This window comes from Diceros bicornis, chromosome 16, assembly GCF_020826845.1.
Source record: "Diceros bicornis minor isolate mBicDic1 chromosome 16, mDicBic1.mat.cur, whole genome shotgun sequence".
Lineage (NCBI taxonomy): Eukaryota > Metazoa > Chordata > Mammalia > Perissodactyla > Rhinocerotidae > Diceros > Diceros bicornis.
Window position 1 is genome coordinate 43637321 of NC_080755.1, and position 12321 is coordinate 43649641.

At 39.0% G+C, this 12321-nt stretch overlaps 1 non-coding gene across 1 annotated transcript; it reads left to right on the plus strand.

Moving 5' to 3' along the window:
• Positions 1-9863: 9863 nt before the first annotated feature.
• LOC131415520 (U6 spliceosomal RNA) lies at positions 9864-9971 on the plus strand. Its single transcript, XR_009222485.1, has one exon. It is a non-coding gene; the product is annotated as a U6 spliceosomal RNA (small nuclear RNA).
• Positions 9972-12321: the final 2350 nt, after the last annotated feature.

Consider the following 12321-nt stretch of genomic DNA (forward strand, 5'->3'; position numbering starts at 1 on the left):
TATGAGGAAACAAACAAGGATTCACAGGCTTGGCTCAGCCATCCTGTGAGTTGATTGTACTGAGTTGATTGAGTTCTGTGAGTTGACTGAATTTTGCACATATTAGAAGCAGCAGGTAAAATTATGCTCACCTTATGGCAGAGTTGGGAAAACGGAGACCTGGTCCAGCACCATATAGTTCCTTGAGTTCTCTAGTAACATTACAGTAACTTCCTCAGTGAAGCTAAGGAGATCAGTTGGAGGGGGAAGTAAGTAACTTGATTGCAATTGAAATCCTTTCTGGTTAGGGAAAAAAAAAGATAGTGATGAGGCACTGAACAATGTGGGAGCAGAGTCATGCTTTTGTTTTTTTGTCCCTGAAAGAGAAGATAAAGTCACTAGGAGATGAGGCCAAAGTGAGGATTTCTCTGAGTTTCCAGCATAACTCTCTTTTGTCTGTTGCTGTGAAATACAAAATTCCAAAACATAACGGCTTAAAATAATGATGTACGATTTCTCACATTCTGCAGGAGAGGGATTGGGCCAGGGCTTAGCTGGGTGGTTCTTCTGCTCTGTGTGATGTTGACTGGGTCACTCACGCAGCTGCATTCAGGTGGGATCCCTGCTGGGGTCGAACATCCAAGATGGCCTCTTATCCTCCAGGACTTTTCTCATATGGCCTCTAACATTTCAGTGGCCTACTCTGGACTTCCTTATGGCATCACAGATGGCTTTAAGAGTGTAAAAGTGGAAGCTGCCAGGCCTATTTAAGCCTGGAACCAGAACTGGCGCAGCACTGGCACTCGTTCTATTGGTCAAAACAAGTCACAAGACCAACCCAGATTCAAGGGACGGTATGTAGCCTCCACTTCTTTGATAGGTAGAGAGGCAACTTATCTCTTGGAGAATCCCAAGCACTGTTGGATTGTAATTTTCTTCAAAGAACTCAAATTTATTGTGCAAATTTTATTAATCACTAAGTAATTAATATTTATGTTGTTATTTCAAGAAATGAAATGATGGATGTAAAAGAATTTTGTAAATGGCAAAATACTACAAGAAATCAAGTTCTACCTTGATGGTGCAAGCATGATTGGAAAGGCTTCTAGAAAATGTAAAGCTTAGGGGTCCTTATTTAACATACAAGAAAACCAAGACTCCTATAAACACTTGTTTAAGTTCATTGTTTTTTAAATTTTAAGTCATTGTCTTTGTTTACTACCTTGATGGAGCAATGACTAGAAATAGCTCATAACTCCCAGTTCGGTGCTTATCCTTTCTTTCCACCTCCTGATCATATGGATAAATGTTCTGAGACTCAGCAGTTATGCCTGAAGAAAATCTAACCAGTTGATTTTCTTTGCCATAAACCAGAGTTTGCTTGCCTTTGGCAATATTGACATTTTTGGGCTTGATAATTTTTGCTCTGGGGGCTGTTCTGTGCGTTGTAGGACGTTTAGCAGTTTCCCGACCTCTCCCCAATAGATGCCTGTAGCACCCTAAACCCGCACCCAGTTGTGACAACCAAAAATGTCTCCAGACATGGCCAAATGTTCCACTTGAGACCCAATGCCATAATCCAAGGTATTGGATTGATATAGGTTGAAACTTCCTGAACTGTCTACATAAGGCTTAAGAGTGAACTATTTTCCAAACCAAAAACTAGGGCATTGGTCTGATAAAGAGCTTTCTGGCTCCCTGATTGGTACATTCAAAATTTAACACATGTTTGAAGTTATAAACTAAACGTATAAAATTAAAAACGCATTTGATTACACACATTATACAGATCGCCTTTAACAAAAAGTGATTTAAAATCCAGTTGTTTTGGAAAATCTAGGAGATATAGTTTATAGGATTTTTCTTGCAAACCTAAACTCATAAACTCAAATGTCCATTGTTATCTTTTCACCTGGGATGGACCCAACTGGAGAGGTGATGTTAAAAAGCAGCATGTTCATAAAACCCAATGTGAGCAGAGATTTGGCAAAGTGTCTAGTTGATTTGAAACAAGTAGACCAGAAAATATTTGGTTTAAAAACACTTCCTGATTCAAGTATTATTCAGACTGACTTTCTAACTAATAAGATTGTTGAAAGTATTCATTTCACTTGGTCTGTGTCAAAACAGCCGAGTATCTGATAAATTATTCTTTTCTAGTTGTTTATGACTCGAAGCGTATGTATTACAAAACTGAATTTGATCTGACAGTTTCCATCTCTCTTTCCCATGTGAATGATAATGTTGATGGAACTATAGAAGCAATACCAACAATGAAATTAAATAAATTCAAGGTTTCTTGCTTAGTAAATCTAAGGCTCTACCGGAAAGTACCTGGGGAGGCAAAGCAGAGTGCACCCAAATGCTTCGTACAAATCTTGATTGTTCAATAGTGGTTAGAAGAGAGTCAAATCATATTTATTTCTTCTCATAAATGGACCTGCAAAAAATCTGCAAATAAATCTACATGTAACTTCTCCATATATAAATGCGTGCTTAAATTTGTTCCTTCATTTGCATTTTTGAGCTTTCCCAGGTGTACGAACACCTAAATATCCCAATATGCTGTCTGCTTATTTGGAAAAGCTGCCTGATGGTTTCCCCTCTGGCATTTTGAAGATGCTAAATAACTCTCAAGTCTGTGCAAGTTAATATTTCTGCCCAGTTCCCAATAAAATGCAGTTGAAATCTCAACCAGAAGGTGTTATCTATCAGCTGACATGCACTTGACTGTGATAATGAAATCTGCCTGCCTCATCCCTAAATGTTCAAGTTGAGATCCACATGAAATAATTTTGGCAGTCTGGTTTCCCCCAACTTTTTTATTGCATATGAATTAAAAATGGTTTTGCCCAATGATATGAAATAGACTTGATATGGTTAAGGTGAATTTGGTGACATAATACACTTATGTATTTATCATCTTGAGTTGCCTTCCCTGCAGTTTCCTCCTCTCCCCTTCCTTCCTACTCCCACCATGAGGTTTGATGCTGAGCGTCTGTCCTGATCTTCCTTTCTGCCTCACATCTGGATTTGAATTACCTTTAATTATATCCTCAAGGAGCTCAATTTTCTCCACAGAAGAATTCTTCCACAGAGTTCCAAAGTTACATAAGAATCTGGCCCATCCATTCTCTGTTGATTTTAATTTCCACTGAATATCAGCTCTTTGGAAAAGTATAAAACTTCACTGAGAGACTTTCTGGAATGAAGATGAGTTTGGTATAGGGACTCACTATTGTCTCCCTGAGGACTTTCTTCAATTCAAGGTTGCAAAGTAAGATGTTTTGGAGAAATGCATTGCTGGGTCCATTTGAATGGCTACGTATATAAATGGAAAGGGCTTCCTTTGTGAAGACCATAGAGGTCTCTCTCCACCTCCAATTTAAGGCTAGTAGAACTTCCTAACATTTTAGCTTCAAATGGCCAATGAAAGCCTGACATGTTAAGATCAACACATCCAGTTGATGTCTTATCCCACTGTGTAAAATAAATACCAAATAATCAATCTGGCATCTAAACTTATGTTACTTTTTGAAAGTTCCTGATGTGTGCTGATTTACTGCTATTTTATTCTTCTCATAGTTAGATTTAAAATTAAGCAGTATTGTAGGCAGAGCCTTGCAAGACATCTGCATCCTAGTGGTCCCGGGCACCTACAGAGTCTTCACTAGTTTCACATGTTCAAGGTGTCTTCAGGCACCTGGACACCAGATAGCATGGGACCTGGGAATAGTGAGTGGGAGTATCCTGAGGGATATTATTCAATCTGTTAAAGAATTCTCCCTGCTGTTCTAGAGCATGCCTCTTCAACAGAGATAATGTTGTCTTTGAGGGGGGAAAATTGGTTCTTGAGGGATAAAAAGTCTTAGGTATTACAATAGTTTGTAGCCCTCCAAAGCTCGGTTCAAACTGAGAAAATCATAGCCCTTACTACTTCATTTCTTTCACCAGGGAGAAATTTAATTTAACTTAAAATTAAAATTTAGTAATTAATTTAAATTAATTTTAAATTAAATTTATTTTTTCCCCTTAGGGGGACAATAATGGAAAAAAATAGGCTGAGATAGACAGCTCTAGTGTGTATATCTTCTCTGTGGCTTTGAAAACTGCTCATGATAACCAGACGTGTATTGTTTTTTTTCCCTCAGATAAAACCAACACTTTAAAAATATTCCCCACTGTGGCTCTTCTTAAGATGAACTTGTGGGAAAAGAATTGGAGAATGACCTTCCACAAATGCTGGGGACAGACAACTGAATGCTGCACCAGCCCTGGTACCAGGGTACCAGGGGGTACCCTGCCCCAACTCCCCACCACGTTTCCCCAAATCCTCCATCTCTCCCATGTGGCAGCTTTCCTCAAATGACCAGTGAGGGTCAGGCCTTGTAAAAGTCAACAAGTCCCAGGGCTTGTCTGGTGGCGGAGTGGTTGGGTTCTTGTGCTCCACTTTGGTGGCCTGGGGTTCTTGGGTTTGGATCCTGGGTGGGGACCTGCATACCACTTATCAAGCCATGCTGTGGCAGGTGTCCCTCATGTGAAAAAGTGGAGGAAGATTGGCATGGATGTTAGCCTAGGGCCAATCATCCTCAGCAAAAAGAGGAGGATTAACAACATACGTTAGCTCAGGGCTAATCTTCCTCACTAAAAAAAGAAAAAAAAAGAAAAAACAAATCAACAAGTCCTAATTTGGGCCAACCTTAAATTTTTTATGTTTTTTTCTCCCTTGGAAATGTTCATGTGATTACTTCCAGTCAAGACACAGTTTTTGGAGGTAGCTACCTTTCTCCCTGGCATGGCTGGAAGGGAGTTACCTGCCCTTGACATAGGGAAAAAATGTGCAGGTAACTCCAGTAACCCTGCAGGCCCATCATGATGTCCGTCATGTTCTTATCCGCTACTGGGGTACTCATACCCAATGATATCTAAGTTTAGACTCACCTGGACAATCTCATTTGAGTCCCTTAGGAAGAAGGTGAGGCTACTGGATATTATCTCCTCTTTATAAACAACAACAAAAAGATTGGCTAAGATGGATCTAGTGACTTACCCAAGATTACACAGCTAATAAATAGTAAGGTCAGCACAGCTCCCTCCCCAACAACACACACTGGCATGTTAGTTCTTTGAGGGCAGGAACTGTGCTTGTCGCTCACCATAGTGTCCTCAGGGCCTACCACGGGGCCTGGTGCCTAGCAGGAGTTCAATCAGTGCCTGTTACATGAATACATTTCTCAGAGCCTGGGGCCATCAGATGGTCAGTGCAGTGCAAGAGAGTATCCCCATGGTTGGTTTTACACTGTGGTAGCTCTCTCTCCTCCATTTTAAGAAGTGTAACACAACAGCTGTGGTGACTTCTTGAATCACAAAACTTTCCCAAACTTCTGAGAAGTTTGCCATTGAATTCAAGGTGAGCTTATTGTCTTCTAGATTATATTGCATTTCAAATTCATTAAGTGAGGTTAGTGTTAAAAGGCATGATTTTCTTGTTATTCAAGTCTTTTGTTTTAGGATACCTAGATTGTGTACAGAGGTGAAGACACTCTCATTTCTGTTTTCAATAAAGTTTACACACGATTCAAATGCACTAAATAATAATATGCTTGTATCCTGGAAGATAGAAAACGCCCCCCAAAATTAAGTGTATTTATCTTGAGATCAATCATTTATTATAAGAGAAAAGGAAGATAAAATGAATTGTCACAGATTTGGCAAACAAACATAGGCCAACTTTTTTTCTGCATTAGCTTCTGATAGGAAAATAGGTTAGCTCAGTAAGTGTGGGGTAAATATATTTCCAGTTGAAGAAAATCAGGCGTTCATTGAGTCAGTTACGGGCCAACAGCCTTTATTATGTTTTAGGGCTGTGTTACGCAATGTGAAAGATAAAGATGGATTGGAAAACAAAAATCTTGTCATTGAGAAGATTACACTAGATTAGGGCAGATAAAATGTAACAATAAGTATATTCCAAGGTAGGAAGTGAGAAGTGTAGACGGTTGTTAGGTGTTTAGAGGAGGGAAGGATGATTTCCCACTAAAAAGGATAGGGATAGGGGTGGGCAGGATCAGATAAAATGGTGTGGAGGCAATATGTAGGTTGCGTCTTAAATTAAGGAGCAATCTGGATTACAGATATTAAAGACAGGAAGGAAAGAGTAATCCAGGCAGAGAACATGACATATGTCATGGATGCAGAAAAGCGAAGGCATGTGCATGTGGGCAAGCATAGTTCAGTGTGTCTGGAGCAGGTGGTACCCGATTCTCCAGAATACACCGAGAAAGGCCCTGGAAGCTGGGAGAGTCAGTAGAGCTGTTCTCATTCTAGAGTTGTGCTGCTGAGCTTGTTTTTGCCCATTGCCTTGAAATTAAGCATGACTGGGAATCTTTTTTTTTTCTTCCAGCATTATTGAGATATAATTGACATATGCCGTTGTGTAAGTTAACAGAGTACAATGTGATGGTTTGATACATGCATATATGGTGAAATGTTTGCCAGGATAAAGTTAGTTAACACATCCTTCGCCTCACATAATTACCATTTTGTTGTTGTTTTGTTATGGTGAGAACATTAAAGTTCTACTTTCATAGCCACTTTCAAATACACAATACAGTATTTATACTGTAGTCACTATGCTGTACCTTAGATTCTTGGAACTTATTCATCTTATAACTGAAAGTTTGTACCTTTGACCAACATCTCCCCATTTCCCCCATGCTACCAGCCTTTGGTAACCACCTGTCTGTTCTCTATTTATATGAGTTCGGTTTTTTTTAGATTCCACATGTGAGTGAGATCATATTGTATTTGTCTTTCTCTGTCTGACTAATTTCACTTAGCATAATGCCCTCAAGGTCCATCCATGTTGTCGCAAATAACAGGATTTTCTTCTATTTTTATGGCTGAACAATATTTCATTGTGTATATATATACATTTTCTTTTTTTGTGTGTGTGAGGAAGATTAGCCCTGAGCTAACATCTGTTGCCAATCCTCCTCTTTTTGCTGAGGAAGATTGGCCCTGGGCTAACATCCATGCCCATCTTCCTCTACTTTATATGGGACACCATCACAGCATGGCTTGACAAGCAGTGTGTCAGTCTGCACCCGGGATCTGATCCTGCGAACCCTGGGCCACCAAAGCAGAGCATGTGAACTTAACCGCTACGCCACTGGGCCAGCCCCTATATATACATTTTCTTTATCCCTTTGATTCATCCCTTGAAGGACACTTAGGTTGTTTCTATATCTTGGCTATTGTAAATAGGGTTGCAATGAATGTGGGAGTGCAGATATCTCTTTGAGATAGTGATTTTATTTCTTTTGGATATATAGCCAGAAGTGGGACTGCTGGATCATGTGGAGTTCTATTTTTTGAGGAACCTCCATACTGTTTTCCGTAGAGGCCATTTTACCTTCCCACCAACAGTGCACAAGTGTTCCCTTGTCTCTACATCCTCACCAGCATTTGTTATCTCTTGTCTGTTTGATAATAGCCATTCTAATAAGTGTGAGACGATATCTTGCTGTGGTTTTGATTTGCATTTCAATGGTGATTAGTGATGTTGAGCACCTTTTCATGTACCTGTTGGCCATTTGTATGTCATCTTTGGAAAAATGTTTATTCCAGTCCTCTGCCTGTTTTTTAATTGGATTGTTTATTTTTTTGCTATTGAGCTGTAGGAGTTCCTTCTATATTTTGGATATTAATCTTTTATCAGATATATGATTTGCAAATATTTTCTCCCATTCTGTAGGTTGCCTTTTCATTTTGTTGATTGTTTCTTTGGCTGTGCAGAAGCTTTTTAGTTTTATGTAGTCCCACTTGTTGATTTTTGCTTTTGTTGCTGTGCTTCTGGTGTCACATCTGAAAAAATCATTGCCAAGACTGATGTTAAGGAGCATATTCCCTATATTTTCTTCTAGGATTTTTATGGTTATAGGTCTTACACTTAAGTCCTTAATCCATTTCAAGTTAATCTTTGTGAGTGATGTAAGATAGGGGTCCAATTTAGTTCTTCTGCATGTGGATATTCAGTTTTCCCAATGCCATTTATTGAAGACATTATCCTGTTCCCAATGAGTATTCTTGGCTTCCTTGTCAAATATTAGTTGAGCGTATATGTGTGGGTTCACTTCTGGGTTTTCTATTCTATTCCATTGGTCTATCTGTCTGTTTTTATGCCAGTACCATACTGTTTTGATTACTATAGCTTTGTAATATAGTTTGAAATTGCAAAGTGCACCTGCCTCCAGCTTTGTTCTTTCTCAAGATTTCTTTGACTATTTGGGGTCTTTTGTGGTCCCATACAAATTTCAGGATTGTTTTTAAATTTCTCAGAAAAACGTGGCCATGTATCTTAATTTGAGCTCCCATAAGTGTGGACCCTCAGACAAAGCCTTGGGTGCAGTGCAGAATATTTGGGAATTGATCTTGGGAAACAAAAATGAGGAAGTCTAGGGGCCGGTTTGGTGGCATAGCAGTTAAGTTTGAGTATTCTGCTTTGGCGGCCTGGGGTTTGCTGGTTCGGATCCCGGGCACGGACCTATTCACTGCTCATCAAGCCATGCTGAGGTGGTGTCCCACAAAGAAGAGCTACAACTCTACAACTGTGATATACAACTATGTACTGGGGCTTTTGGGAGAAAAAAAGAAAAAAGAGGAAGATTGGCAACAGATATTAGCACAGGGCCAATCTTCCTCAAAAAAAAAAAAAAACCCACTAGGGTGACTGCCCTTTGGGAAAAAAAATGAAGAAGTGGAGGTGAGACAGGAATGGGGGAAAAACTATGGGCAATGAGTACTCAATCCTGTTGAGAACACTCAGAGATATCATGTGGATTGTGCCATCAAAGGAAAGGGATACCGGTGCATTTATCACCAACTCCCACCCTCCAATTGTTGAAGGTTACTCCAGTGGTGTTAACATCCTTATATATCTGGGCCACTCTCACGTGAGGAATAAACTCCGGTGTTGGTGAAAGCCCTCTGGAATAGAAGGAGAGACAAACAAGCATTTCAGGCAGGAGGCTGTCAGCTTGCTGGGGACTGCACTGTAGCTCCAGTGAACCTAAGTGACCGAGGAGATATGGGTCGGGGCCTCAGAAGAATGTGCTGCAGCACATACCTTACTTTGGTCAATAGAATGTGAGCAAAAGCGATGGATTTCACTTCTGGATGGAAGCTTTAAGAAGAAGTTCATGATTTCCATATTGCTTCCCTGCCAGGGTAACAATGATGGTTTGAATGATGGAGGGCTCCCTCAGCTTGTGCCCTGGAGTGAGAAGCTGCGGGGCAGAACTAGTAGCTCACTCAGAGTGGACAGGCATATAGCATGAGGGAGAAATAAACCTATTTCCCATAAGCACCTAAGATTTTAAGGTTATTAGTGTGGCATAACCTAGTCTAAACTGACTGATAGATATCTGTTCCCAAACTGATTTGTTACATGATGCTTAATTATGGCACATGATAATTACATGATACCACAAAAATCCAGGGGCACAAATAAGATAGAAGTGTATTTCCTTCTAAAGTCCAGTTGAAGACGAGCCATACTGGATGGATAGGGTTTTCCTCCGCTAGCTCTTCTGGGGACCCAGGTTCCTTTTATCTTGTTGCTCTGCCACCTCGGACAGGGGTCAGCAAATTTGTTCTGTTAAGGGCCAGGTAATAAGTATTTTAGGTTTTGCAAGCCCTGTGGTCTTTTTGTCACAACAACTCAACTCTGCTATAGAGTGAAAGCAGCCATATATGATATGTAAATGAATGGGCGTGGCTGTGTTTCTATAAAACTTTATTTACAAACACAGGCAATGAACTGAATTTGGCCCATTTGCCAAAGGGTCCATTGGCCCTTGCTTTAGACTTTAAATATAATCCATGTGCTCACTTTGGTAGCACAAATTCTAAAACTGAAATAATTCAGAGAAGATTGTTATGGTCTGTATGCAAGGATGACACAAAGAATTCATGAAGTGCATTGGTCTTTGACACGATCATACATTGAACTATAAAAAGGTGCAACCTGGAGAAGAGAGTGATTTTTAGGCAAGTCCAAAAAGGGAGCCACACTTGGGTGTCATCACTGTGTTCAAGGCTCTGAGCTGGCTTTTTAGGCTCTGAAATTTGACTCTAAGTGTAAAGTGAAATAGTCAGACTCCTGGGAACTACTTTTGCTACACAGACAAACGAGTGGTGTATAAAGTAGGATGCCAGTTCACTCTTTTGTATCACAGGCAGAATGGATATTTGTGTTCTTTAGTCAGCGTATTCTCTCCCTGTAGGCAAGCAACATGGGAAGACAACTCATAATTAGAAGTGAACATTGAGAAACTGAAAGCAGAACTGGACAGAAAGCTGGATGTTCTGGTGGCTGGTGATAGCTAGATGTGTTTGTTTTTACCAAAAGGATGTATCTGCCACATAGATCTGATTGTGACATCCCTTCTTGGACTGCCTCTGTATGGTATTCCCTTTTCTAGCTTCCACCATTTCCCCCACATGTTAAATGAAGCTTCAGCTTGGTAGCCAATTTGTCTAAGGGAATCATGCTTATCTGTGTTCTGATCCATTGTATGATCTGATTTTTAGGTGTTTGGGGAGTTCTTCATTGTTTTGTCCATGTGCTGGCAATAAATTATTTCATATTTCTTAACGAAAAGTTAAATGTAAAAAGCCAAACCATAAAAATAAGAAGATAAAGGTGAATGTGTGGTATTACTTTAAAGTTTAAAAGTAACAGAAAAATTTAAAAAGGAAAATAATAGATTTTATTATTAGTCAAATCTAATGAATATAAAATAGATTATTATCTTATAATAAAAACCTCACCGTACTAACAGAATGCAAGCCAAACCCAGAAAAAAAAATTGGAACAGGTGACAAATGGAATCATTAAGAAATTCTAAAATAGCCTTAATATATAAATATCTCTAATGAGCAAATAAGAAAACAGTAAGAATTCCTATAGATAATTGAGGAAAGGACATGCCTACGCAATTCACAAAAATGTGATATTAATAGCTATTAAATATGTAAAAGAATATTTAACTTCCAGAGAAATGATAGAAAGGCAAATTGTGGCCATCGTGGCAGAGACAGACAGTACTCACCAAATGTTCCACATCTTCCTTGACATTTTCAAGCCTTTTTTTGCAGTTAGGCTGGGTCATATGACTAGTTTTGGTCAGTGGACTATGAGCAGAAGTGACATATATGGCTTCTGGGCCAAAGTAGTTAAGAACCAGTGTGCCTCCTCCGGCCCTCTCTCCCTTCTTGCAGCAATCTTGGAGACCAAGTGTTCCAGATGCTTCAGCTGCAAGATGGAGAGTTTATGTCAATATGAGATAAGCTTTTATTGTGTTAAGCCACTGAAATTTTGGTAATAAGTTTGGTGTGTTCTAGAAACAGAGAGAAGGCAATAGAGTTGGGCTCAGTTAGACTAGGGAGAAAGTGGCAGGAGAGTATGTTGGAGAGGGAGGCAGAAACCAGATCGGGGAAGATTGTGTAGACAATGGTGGAGAGTTTGAATCTTATTTTTAGTGCAATGGAAAGCAGTGTATCAAGAATATGCCCTCAAGAACCTCAAAATTGTCCCTAATCTCTGATCCAGAAATACGCAGACTTTATTCTAGAGATTATAAGAAAAAATATGAAATGTAGTAAAGTTTTGTATATAATAATATTTTTTCCTAAATTATAATAGTAAAAAGTCAAAAAAGCTTAAATGTCTAAAAATACAAGAGTGATTAAAGCATAATGTTGTTATTACTAAATATATCTTTTCCTAAAGGATTTTAAAGACAGAAATTCTTATGCTGCATTTACAATAGCAACGAAACATAGAAATAAATTAAAGAGAATGTAGAGGATCTTTAATGAGGAATGGAATGGATGACTGGAATAAATGGAGGGAAATATCAAGTTCCTGATTCAAAGGTTTAATGTTATAAAAATGTCATTTCTTCTATTCAACTATCAATCAATAAAATTCCAATTAAAATCCCTAGAAAATTTGAATTAAACTTCACAAACTTGAGTCTAAAGTTCATCTAGAGGGAAAAATGTGTGAGAAAAACTAAGAATGGTTTAAAAAACAATGTGGGCTCCTGCACAGCTGTGGACATTGGCTCAGTAGAAAGAGTATGAATCCAAAAAGAGATCCATGTTTATCTGAAAATTTAGTGTATGAACAAGCTAGAGTTTCAAAGCAGTGGGGGAAAACTATGCAATAAATGGGTCTGGGACAGATGAATATCCATTCACATAAAAATATGGTTAGCTCTATCCTACACATAATACCCACAAAAATGTTTCATGTGAATTGAAGAACTTCACCTT